General features: G+C 40.0%; 2 non-coding genes across 2 annotated transcripts; one reads left to right on the top strand and one right to left on the bottom strand.

Annotated features, from left to right (window-relative positions):
• Positions 1-2565: 2565 nt before the first annotated feature.
• Positions 2566-2673, bottom strand: LOC112712854 (small nucleolar RNA R71). The gene has a single exon (XR_003157932.1). It is a non-coding gene; the product is annotated as a small nucleolar RNA R71 (small nucleolar RNA).
• Positions 2674-10052: 7379 nt separating this feature from the next.
• LOC112716638 (small nucleolar RNA R71) lies at positions 10053-10160 on the top strand. The gene has a single exon (XR_003160429.1). It is a non-coding gene; the product is annotated as a small nucleolar RNA R71 (small nucleolar RNA).
• Positions 10161-12394: the final 2234 nt, after the last annotated feature.

Genomic DNA, 12394 nt, shown 5'->3' with positions numbered 1-12394 from the left:
GATCCCTTAATCAGAATCTTCGTGGTATAAGCTAGAACTGATGGCGGCATTCAAGAGAATCCGGAAGGTCTAAACCTTGTCTGTGGTATTCTGAGTAGGATTCAATGATTGAATGACTGTGACGAGCTTCAAACTCGCGATTGTGGGGCGTTAGTGACAGACGCAAAAGAATCACTGGATTCTATTCCGACATGATCGAGAACCAACAGCTGAATAGCCGTGCCGTGACAGGGTGCGTTGAACATTTTCACTGAGAGGATGGGAGGTAGCCACTGACAACGGTGAAACCCTACATACAGCTTGCCATGGAAAGGAAGAAGAAGGATTGGATGAAGACAGTAGGAAAGCAGAGAGACGGAAGGGATAAAGCATCTTCATACGCTTATCTGAAATTCCCACCAATGAATTACATAAGTATCTCTATCTTTATCTTTATGTTCTATTCATCATTCATAACCATTTGAGTTTGCCTGACTAAGATTTACAAGGTGACCATAGCTTGCTTCATACCAACAATCTCTGTGGGATCGACCCTTACTCGCGTAAGGTTTATTACTTGGACGACCCAGTACACTTGCTGGCTAGTAGTGCGAAGTTGTGATAAAGAGTTGAGATTGAAATTGAGCGTACCATGTTGATGGCGCCATTGATGATCACAATTTCGTGCACCAAGTTTTTGGCGCCGTTGCCGGAGATTGTTGAGTTTGGACAACTGACGGTTCATCTTGTTGCTTAGATTAGGTATTTTTCTTCAGAGTTCTTAAGAATGAATTCTAGTGTTTCAAGGTGATGTTCTTATCATCACCAAAGCTGATTGATTTTCATCAATTTAGCTCTTGAATGCAATGTCCTGCTGAAGCTTGTTCAGCCATGTCTAATTTCTTTAGACTGAAGCTTTAGACTAACATTGCATGATTCCTGGAATTCTCATTAAGAATTTTGATAACTTTATTTTCTCTTTCACTTAATTTTTGAAAAATCCAAAAAAATTACAAAATCATAAATACCAAAAATGTTTTATGTTGAGTTTAGTGTCTCATGTTAAGTTTGGTATCAATTGCATGTTTCTGTTCTTTTGCATTCATTCATGTGTCTTCATTAATCTTCAAGTTTTTCTTGATGATTTCATTGCTCTAATCTTTAAATTCTCTTGACTTGAGTGTTTTGTGTTTCTTATGTGCATTCTCATTTTGTTAGTGTCAGTAGTATACAAACTGCTAAGTTTGGTGTCTTGCATGCATTGTTATTTGATTTTAAGTTGCATTTTGATCATTCCTCATTATTGAAAATCCAAAAATATTTTTAATTTGTGTCTTTTCAAGTCAATAATACAGAGAATTGAAGATTCAGAACATACAGCAGAGGAATCACACAGAAAAAGCTGGATGTTCAAAACGCCCAGTGAAGAAGGCAAACTGGCGTTTAAACGCCAGCCAGGGTGCCTGGCTGGGCGTTTAACGCCCAAAAGGATAGTGTTTTGGGCGTTAAACGCCAGAATGTGCACCATTCTGGGCGTTTAACGCCAAGATGGCACAAGAGGGAAGATTTTGTTTTCAAATCAATTTTTTTTAAGTTTTCAAAATCTTTTTAAAATCTAATCTTTTTAAATTATTTTTCAAATCATATCTTTTCAATCATATCTTTTTAAAACCATAACTTTTCAATCATATCTTTTTAATCACATATTTTTCAAAAATAGTTTTCAATCAAATCTTTTTACTTTCTAATTTCAAAATCTTTTTCTAAAATCACTTGATTTCTCTTCCCCACTTATTTTCGAAAATTTTTCAAAATGTTTTTTTTAAATCTTTTTACTATTTTCGAAAATTACTTCCCCTCTTCTCACATCTTTCTAGTTATGGACTAACACTATTCCTCAATGAACAATTCGAACTCCATCTCTCTTGATAAGTTCGAATTCTTCTACTTCTGCCTTCTATTTTTCTTTTCCTCTGACATCTCAAGGAATCTCTATACTGTGACATAGAGGATTCCATATTTTCTTGTTCTCTTCTCTTTCATATGAGCAGGAGCAAAAACAAAAGCATTCTTGTTGAGGCTGACCTTGAACCTGAAAGGACCTTGAAGCGAAAGCTAAGAGAAGTTAAGGCACAACTCTCTGTAGAGGACCTAACAGAAATCTTCAAGGAAGAAGAACCCATGGCAGCCGAAAACAACAACAATGCCAACAATGCAAGGAAGGTGCTGGGTGACTTTACTGCACCTACTCCCGACTTCTATGGGAGAAGCATCTCTATCCCTGCCATTGGAGCAAACAACTTTGAGCTTAAGCCTCAATTGGTTTCTCTCATGCAACAGAATTACAAGTTCCATGGACTTCCATTGGAAGATCCTCATCAGTTTTTAGCTGAGTTCTTGCAAATCTGTGACACTGTCAAGACTAATGGGGTTGACCCTGAGGTCTACAGACTTATGATATTCCCTTTTGCTGTAAGAGACAGAGCTAGAATATGGTTGGACTCACAACCTAAAGAAAGCCTGAACTCTTGGGAAAAGTTAGTCAATGCCTTCTTGGCAAAGTTCTTTCCACCTCAAAAATTGAGTAAGCTTAGAGTGGAAGTCCAAACCTTCAGACAGAAGGAAGGAGAATCCCTCTATGAAGCTTGGGAAAGATACAAACAATTGATCAGAAAGTGTCCCTCTGATATGCTTTCTGAGTGGAGCATCATAGGTATTTTCTATGATGGTCTGTCTGAACTGTCCAAGATGTCTTTGGATAGCTCTGCTGGAGGATCTCTTCATCTGAAGAAGACGCCTACAGAAGCTCAAGAACTAATTGAAATGGTTGCAAATAACCAATTCATGTACACTTCTGAAAGGAATCCTGTGAACAATGGGACTAATCAGAAGAAAGGAGTTCTTGAAATTGATACTCTGAATGCCATATTGGCTCAGAACAAAATATTGACCCAGCAAGTCAATATGATTTCTCAAAGTCTGTCTGGAATGCAAAATGTACCAGGCAGCACTAAGGAAGCTTCATCTGAAGAAGAAGCTTATGATCCTGAGAACCCTTCAATGGAAGAGGTGAATTACATGGGAGAACCCTATGGAAACACCTATAATCCTTCATGGAGAAATCATCCAAATCTCTCATGGAAGGATCAACAGAGACCCCAACAAGGTTTCAACAATAATAATGGTGGAAGAAACAGGTTTAGCAATGGCAAGCCTTTTCCATCATCTTCTCAGCAACAGATAGAGAATTCTAAGCAGAACCACTCTGACTTAGCAACCATGGTCTCTGATCTAATCAAAACCACTCAAAGTTTCATGACTGAAACAAGGTCCTCCATTAGAAATTTGGAGGCACAAGTGGGTCAGCTGAGCAAGAAAACTACTGAACTCCCTCCTAGTACTCTTCCAAGCAATACAGAAGAAAATCCAAAAGGAGAGTGCAAGGCCATCAACATGGTCGAATTTGGAGAGGAGGGAGAGGCAGTGAACGCCACTGAGGAAGACCTCAATGGACGTCCGCTGGCCTCCAATGAGTTCCCCAATGAGGAACCATGGGAATCTGAGGCTCCCACTGAGACTATAGAGATTTCATTGAATTTACTTCTGCCATTCATGAGCTCTGATGAGTATTCTTCCTCTGAAGAGGATGAGTATGTCACTAAAGAGCAAGTTGCTAAATACCTTGGAGCAATCATGAAGCTAAATGACAAGTTATTTGGTAATGAAACTTGGGAGGATGAACCCCCTTTGCTCACCAAAGAACTGGATGACTTGTCTAGGCAGAAATTACCTCAAAAGAAACAAGATCCTGGGAAGTTCTCAATACCTTGTACCATAGGCACCATGACCTTCAAGAAGGTCTTGTGTGACCTAGGGTCAAGTGTAAACCTCATGCCTCTCTCTGTAATGGAGAAGCTATGGATCTTTGAAGTGCAAGCTGCAAAAATCTCACTAGAGATGGCAGACAATTCAAGAAAACAAGCTTATGGACTTGTAGAGGATGTTCTGGTAAAAGTTGAAGACCATTACATCTCTGCTGATTTCATAGTCCTAGAGACTGGGAAGTGCATGGATGAATCCATCATCCTTGGCAGACCCTTCCTAGCCACAGTAAAGGCTGTGATTGATGTGGACAGAGGAGAATTGATCATTCAAGTGAATGAAGAATCCCTTGTGTTTAAGGCTCAAGGATATCCCTCTGTAACCATGGAGTGGAAGCATGAAGAGCTTCTCTCAAAACAGAGTCAAATAGAGCCCCCACAGTCAAACTCTAAGTTTAGTGTTGGGAGGCCACAACCAACTTCTAAGTTTGGTGTTGAACCCCCACATTCAAGCTCTAAGTTTGGTGTTGGGAGGTTTCAACATTGCTCTGAGTATCTGTGAGGCTCCATGAGAGCCTGGTGCACGAAATTGTGATCATCAATGGCGCCATCAACATGGTACGCACAATTGTAATCTCACTTCTTTATCACAACTTCGCACAACTAACCAGCAAGTGTACTGGGTCGTCCAAGTAATAAACCTTACGCGAGTAAGGGTCGATCCCACAGAGATTGTTGGTATGAAGCAAGCTATGGTCACCTTGTAAATCTTAGTCAGGCAAACTCAAATGGTTATGAATGATGAATAAAACATAACGATAAAGATAGAGATACTTATGTAATTCATTGGTGGGAATTTCAGATAAGCGTATGAAGATGCCTGCTTTCCTACTGTCTTCATCCAATCCTTCTTACTCCTTTCACATAAGAACAAGGTCTAGGCATGGCCGAATGGCCAGCCTCCCAAAGTGATCAAAAGATCTAAAGATCAAAAGATTCCAAAGATCAGATCCTCCTCTAAAATACAATAGTAAAAGGTCCAATATATAGAGAACTAGTAGCCTAGGGTTTACAGAGATGAGTAAATGACATAAAAATCCACTTCCGGGCCCACTTGGTGTGTGCTTGGGCTGAGCATTGAAGCATTTTCGTGTAGAGACTCTTCTTGGAGTTAAACGCCAGCTTTTATGCCAGTTTGGGCGTTTAACTCCCACTTTGGTGCCAGTTCCGGCGTTTAACGCTGGGAATTCTGAGGGTGAATTTGAACGCCAGTTTGGGCCATCAAATCTTGGGCAAAGTATGGACTATCATATATTGCAAATTGGGCTACTGTAGCTCCAGAAAATCTGAGGAGTTAACATTGAAAGTCCAGGATGTCTACTTTCCAACGCCGTTGAGAGCGCGCAAATTGGGCTTCTGTAGCTCCAGAAAATCCACTTCGAGTGCAGGGAGGTCAGAATCCAACAGCATCTGCAGTCCTTTTCAGTCTCTGAATCAGATTTTTGCTCAGGTCCCTCAATTTCAGCCATAAAATACCTGAAATCACAGAAAAACACACAAACTCATAGTAAAGTCCAGAAAAGTGATTTTTAACTAAAAACTAATAAAAATATACTAAAAACTAACTCAAACATACTAAAAACATACTAAAAACAATGCCAAAAAGCGTACAAATTATCCGCTCATCACAACACCAAACTTAAATTGTTGCTTGTCCTCAAGCAACTGAAAATCAAATAAGATAAAAAGAATAGAATATGCAATGAATTCCAAAAACATCTATGAAGATCAGTATTAATTAGATGAGCGGGGCTTTTAGCTTTTTGCCTCTGAACAGTTTTGGCATCTCACTCTATCCTTTGAAATTCAGAATGATTGGCTTCTTTAGGAACTCAGAATCCAGATAGTGTCATTGATTCTCCTAGTTAAGTATGATGATTCTTGAATACAGCTACTTATTGAGTCTTGGCTGTGGCCCAAAGCACTCTGTCTTCCAGTATTACCACCGGATACATACATGCCACAGACACATAATTGGGTGAACCTTTTCAGATTGTGACTCAGCTTTGCTAGAGTCCCCAATTAGAGGTGTCCAGGGTTCTTAAGCACACTCTTTTTGCCTTGGATCACACTTTTATTTCTTTCTTTTTCTTTCTTTTTCTCTCTTTTTTTCGTTTTCTTTTCTCCTTTTTTTTGTATTCACTGCTTTTTCTTGCTTCAAGAATCATTTTTATGATTTTTCAGATCCTCAGTAACATGTCTCCTTTTTCATCATTCTTTCAAGAGCCAACATTCATGAACCACAAATTCAAAAGACATATGCACTGTTTAAGCATACATTCAGAAAACAAAAGTATTGCCACCACATCAAATTAATTAAACTGTTATAAAATTTAAAATTCATGCAATTCTTCTCTTTTTCAATTAAGAACATTTTTCATTTAAGAGAGGTGATGGATTCATAGGACATTCATAATTTTAAGGCATAGACACTAAGACACTAATGATCACAAGACACAAACATAGATAAACATAAGCACTAAAATTCGAAAAACAGAAAATAAAGAACAAGGAAATTAAAGAACGGGTCCACCTTAGTGATGGCGGCTTGTTCTTCCTCTTGAAGATCCTATGGAGTGCTTGAGCTCCTCAATGTCTCTTCCTTGTCTTTGTTGCTCCTCTCTTATGATTCTTTGATCTTCTCTAATTTCATGGAGGAGAACAGAGTGTTCTTGGTGCTCCACCCTTAGTTATCCCATGTTGGAACTCAATTCTCCTAGGGAGGTGTTTAGTTGCTCCCAATAGTTTTGTGGAGGAAAGTGCATCCCTTGAGGCATCTCAGGGATTTGATGATGAGAGGGGTCTCTTGTTTGCTCCATCCTCTTCTTAGTGATGGGCTTGTCCTCATCAATGGGGATGTCTCCCTCTATGTCAACTTCAACTGAATAATAGAGGTGACAAATGAGATGAGGAAAGGCTAACCTTGCCAAGGTAGAGGACTTGTCCGCCACCTTATAAAGTTCTTGGGATATCACCTCATGAACTTCTATTTCCTCTCCAATCATGATGCTATGAATCATGATAGCCCGATCTATAGTAACTTCGGACCGGTTGCTAGTGGGAATGATTGAGCGTTGGATGAACTCCAACCACCCCCTAGCCACAGGCTTGAGGTCATGCCTTCTCAGTTGAACCGGCTTCCCTCAAGAATCTCTCTTCCATTGGGCGCCCTTTTCACAAATTTCTGTGAGGACTTGGTCCAACCTTTGATCAAAGTTGACCCTTCTAGTGTAAGGATGTTCATCTCCTTGCATCATGGGCAAGTTGAATGCTAACCTTACATTTTCCGGACTAAAATCCAAGTATTTCCCCCGAACCATAGTAGGCCAATTCTTTGGATCCGGGTTCACACTTTGGTCATGGTTCTTGGTGATCCATGCATTAGCATAGAACTCTTGAACCATTAAGATTCCGACTTGTTGAATGGGGTTGGTAAGAACTTCCCAACCTCTTCTTCGGATCTCATGTCGGATCTCCGGATGTTCACTCTTTTTGAGTGAAAAAGGGACCTCGGGGATCACCTTCTTCAAGGCCACAACTTCATAGAAGTGGTCTTGATGCACCCTTGAGATGAATCTCTCCATCTCCCATGACTCGGAGGTAGAAGCTTTTGCCTTCCCTTTCCTCTTTCTAGAGGTTTCTCCGGCCTTGGATGCCATAAATGGTTATGGAAAAACAAAAAGCAATGTTTTTACCACACCAAACTTAAAAGGTTTGCTCGTCCTCGAGCAAAAGAAGAAAGAAGAGAGTAGAAGAAGAAGAAATGAGGAAGAAGGGAATGGCTTTGTGTTCGGCCAAAAAGGGGGAGAAGTGGTGTTTAGGTTGTGTGAAAATGAAGGAGTGAAGAAGGGTTTATATAGGAGTGCGGGGCTCATGGTTCGGTCATGTATGGGTGGGTTTGGGAGGAAAAGAGGTTTGAATTTGAAGGGTGAAGTAGGTGGGGTTTTATGAAGGATAGATGTGAGTGGTGAAGAGAAAGATGGGATTTGATAGGTGAAGGGTTTTTGGGGAAGAGGTGTTGAGGTGATTGGTGAATAGGTGAAGAAGAGAGAGAGTGGTAGGGTAGGTGGGGATCCTGTGGGGTCCACAGATCCTGAGGTGTCAAGGAAAAGTCATCCCTGCACCAAATGTCATGCAAAAATGCGTTTTGAGCCAATTCTGGCGTTAAACGCCGGGCTGGTGCCCATTTCTGGCGTTTAACGCGAAGTGCTTGCCCTTTTCTGGCGTTTAACGCCAGTCTGGTGCCCCTTTCTGGCGTTAAACGCCCAGAATGGTGCCAGACTGGGCGTTAAACGCCCAACAGCTAGCCTCACTGGCGTTTAAACACCAGCACGCTCTCCTCCAGGGTGTGCTATTTTTCTTTCTGTTTTTGCTTTTTTCATTGATTTTGTGACTTCTCATGATCATCAACCTACAAAAGAACATAAAATAACAAAAGAAAAATGGATAAAATATAACATTGGGTTGCCTCCCAACAAGCGCTTCTTTAATGTCAGTAGCTTGACAGAGGGCTCTCATGGAGCCTCACAGGTGCTCAGAGCAATGTTGGAACCTCCCAACACCAAACTTAGAGTTTGAATGTGGGGGTTCAACACCAAACTTAGAGTTTGGTTGTGGCCTCCCAACACCAAACTTAGAGTTTGACTGTGGGGGCTCTGTTTGACTCTGTTTTGAGAGAAGCTCTTCATGCTTCCTCTCCATGGTCTTGAGCCTTAAACACAAAGGATTCTTCATTCACTTGAATGATCAATTCTCCTCTATCAACATCAATCACAGCCTTTGCTGTGGCTAGGAAGGGTCTGCCAAGGATGATGGATTCATCCATGCACTTCCCAGTCTCTAGGACTATGAAATCAACAGGGATGTAATGGTCTTCAACTTTTACCAGAACATCCTCTACAAGTCCATAAGCTTGTTTTCTTGAGTTGTCTGCCATCTCTAGTGAGATTTTTGCAGCTTGCACCTCAAAGATCCCTAGCTTCTCCATTACAGAGAGAGGCATGAGGTTTACACTTGACTCTAGGTCACACAAGGCCTTCTTGAAGGTCATGGTGCCTATGGTACAAGGTATTGAAAACTTCCCAGGATCCTGTCTCTTTTGAGGTAATTTCTGCCTAGACAAGTCATCCAGTTCTTTGGTGAGCAAAGGGGGTTCATCCTCCCAAGTCCAAATAACTTGTCATTTAGCTTCATGATTGCTCCAAGGTATTTAGCAACTTGCTCTTCAGTGACATACTCATCCTCTTCAGAGGAAGAATACTCATCAGAGCTCATGAATGGCAGAAGTAAGTCCAATGGAATCTCTATGGTCTCATTTTGAGCCTCAGATTCCCATGGTTCCTCATTGGGGAACTCATTGGAGGCCAGTGGACGTCCATTGAGGTCTTCCTCAGTGGCGTTCACTGCCTCTCCTTCCTCTCCAAATTCGGCCATGTTGATGGCTTTGCACTCTCCTTTTGGATTTTCTTCTGTATTGCTTGGGAGAGTACTAGGAGGGAGTTCAGTAATTTTCTTGCTCAGCTGACCCACTTGTGCCTCCAAATTTCTAATGGAGGACCTTGTTTCAGTCATGAAACTTTGAGTGGTTTTGATTAGATCAGAGACCATGGTTGCTAAGTCAGAGTTACTCTGCTTAGAATTCTCTGTCTGTTGCTGAGAAGATGATGGAAAAGGCTTGCTATTGCTAAACCTGTTTCTTCCACCATTATTATTGTTGAATCCTTGTTGAGGTCTCTGTTGATCCTTCCATGAGAGATTTGGATGATTTCTCCATGAAGGATTATAGGTGTTTCCATAGGGTTCTCCCATGTAATTCACCTCTTCTATTGAAGGGTTCTCAGGATCATAAGCTTCTTCTTCAGATGAAGCTTCCTTAGTACTATCTGGTGCATTTTGCATTCCAGACAGACTTTGAGAAATCATTTTGACTTGTTGAGTCAATATTTTGTTCTGAGCCAATATGGCATTCAGAGTGTCAATCTCAAGAACTCCTTTCTTCTGACTAGTCCCATTGTTCACAGGATTCCTTTCAGAAGTGTACATGAATTGGTTATTTGCAACCATTTCAATCAGCTCTTGAGCTTCTGTAGGCGTCTTCTTCAGATGAAGAGATCCTCCAGCAGAGCTATCCAAAGACATCTTGGACAGTTCAGACAGTCCATCATAGAAAATACCTATGATGCTCCATTCAGAAAGCATATCAGATGGACACTTTTTGATTAATTGTTTGTATCTTTCCCAAGCTTCATAGAGGGATTCTCCTTCCTTCTGTCTGAAGGTTTGGACTTCCACTCTAAGCTTACTCAATTTTTGAGGTGGAAAGAACTTTGCCAAGAAGGCATTGACTAGCTTTTCCCAAGAGTTCAGGCTTTCTTTAGGTTGTGAGTCCAACCATGTCCTAGCTCTGTCTCTTACAGCAAAAGGGAATAGCATAAGTCTGTAGACCTTAGGGTCAACCCCATTAGTCTTGACAGTATCACAGATTTGCAAGAATTCAGCTAAAAACTGATGAGGATCTTCCAATGGAAGTCTATGGAACTTGTAATTCTGTTGCATTAGAGAAACTAATTGAGGCTTAAGCTCAAAGTTGTTTGCTCCAATGGCAGGGATAGAGATGCTTCTCCCATAGAAGTCGGGAGTAGGTGCAGTAAAGTCACCCAGCACCTTCCTTGCATTGTTGGCATTGTTGTTGTTTTCGGCTGCCATGGGTTCTTCTTCTTTGAAGATTTCTGTTAGGTCTTCTACAGAGAGTTGTGCCTTGGCTTCTCTTAGTTTTCACTTCAAGGTCCTTTCAGGTTCAGGGTCAGCCTCAACAAGAATGCTTTTGTCTTTGCTCCTGCTCATATGAAAGAGAAGAGAACAAGAAAATGTGAAATCCTCTATGTCACAGTATAGAGATTCCTTGAGGTGTCAGAGGAAAAGAAAAATAGAAAGCAGAAGTAGAAAATTCGAACTTATCAAAGAAGATGGAGTTCGAATTGTGCATTAAGGAATAGTGTTAGTCCATAAATAGAAGGATGTGAGAAGAGGGGAAGTAATTTTCAAAAATTAAGTAAAAGATTTTGAAAACATTTTGAAAAACACTAATTGATTTTCGAAAATAAAAGTGGGAAAGAAGTAAAGTGATTTTTGAAAAAGATTTTGAAATTAGAAGTTAAAAAGATATGATTGAAAACTATTTTGAAAAAGATGTGGTTAAGAAGATATGATTGGTTTTTAAAAGATGTGATTGAGAAGATATGATTTGAAAAACATTTAAAAAGATTTGATTTTGAAAATTAATGACTTGGCTATCAAGAAAAGATATGATTCAAACATTAAACCTTTCTCAACAGAAAAGGCAACATACTTGAAATGTTGAATCAAATCATTAATTGATAGCAAGTATCTTTGAAAATGGAAAGAAATTGAATTTGAAAAAGATTTGATTGAAAAGATATGATTTGAAAAAGATTTGATTTTGAAAAATTTTGAAAACTTGAAAAAAATTTGCATTGAAAACAAAATCTTCCCTCTTGTGCCATCCTGGCGTTAAACGCCCAGAATGGTGCACATTCTGGCGTTTAACGCCCAAAACTCTACCCTTTTGGGCGTTAAACGCCCAACCAGGCACCCTGGCTGGCGTTTAAACGCCAGTCTGTCTTCTTCACTGGGCATTTTGAACGCCCAGCTTTTTCTGTGTAATTCCTCTGCTGAATGTTCTGAATCTTCAATTCTCTGTATTATTGACTTGAAAAGACACAAATTAAAAATATTTTTGGATTTTTAATAGTGAGGAATAATCAAAATGCAACTAAAATCAAATAACAATGCATGCAAGACACCAACTTAGCAGTTTGTATACTACTGACACTAATGAGAATGCATATGAGACACACAAACACTCAAGTCAAGAGAAATTAAAGATCAGAGTAATGAAATCCTCAAGAACATCTTGAAGATCACTTAAGACACATGCATGAATGCAAGAAGAACAAAAACATGCAACTGACACCAAACTTAACATGAGACTCTAGACTCAACAAGAATTATTTTGGATTTTTTGAAAATTAAGTGGAAAAAGAAAATGAAGGTATCAAAATTCTTAATGAGAATTCCAGGAATCATGCAATGTTTAGTCTAAGACTCCGGTCCAGGAATTAGACATGGCTTCACAGCCAGCCAAGCTTTCAAAGAAAGCTTCGGTCCAAAACACTAGACATGGCCAAAGGCCAGCCAAGCCTTAGCAGATCACTGCTCCAACAGCAAGATTGATAGAAATCAACAAGCTCTTGTGATGATAAGTTGAAACCTCGGTCCAATGAAATTAGACATGGCTTCACAGCCAGCCAGACTTCAACAAATCATCATGAAACTCTAGAATTCATCTTCAAGAATTCTGAAGAAAAATACCTAATCTAAGCAACAAGATGAACCGTCAGTTGTCCATACTCGAACAATCCCCGGCAACGGCGCCAAAAACTTGGTGCACGAAATTGTGATCATCAATGGCGCCATCAACATGGTACACACATGTAATCTCATTCTTTACATTC

This window comes from Arachis hypogaea, chromosome 1, assembly GCF_003086295.3.
Source record: "Arachis hypogaea cultivar Tifrunner chromosome 1, arahy.Tifrunner.gnm2.J5K5, whole genome shotgun sequence".
In the NCBI taxonomy this organism is placed as follows: Eukaryota; Viridiplantae; Streptophyta; class Magnoliopsida; order Fabales; family Fabaceae; genus Arachis; species Arachis hypogaea.
The sequence above is the reverse complement of the archived record's forward strand: the minus strand, read 5'-3'. Positions and strand labels throughout refer to the sequence as shown.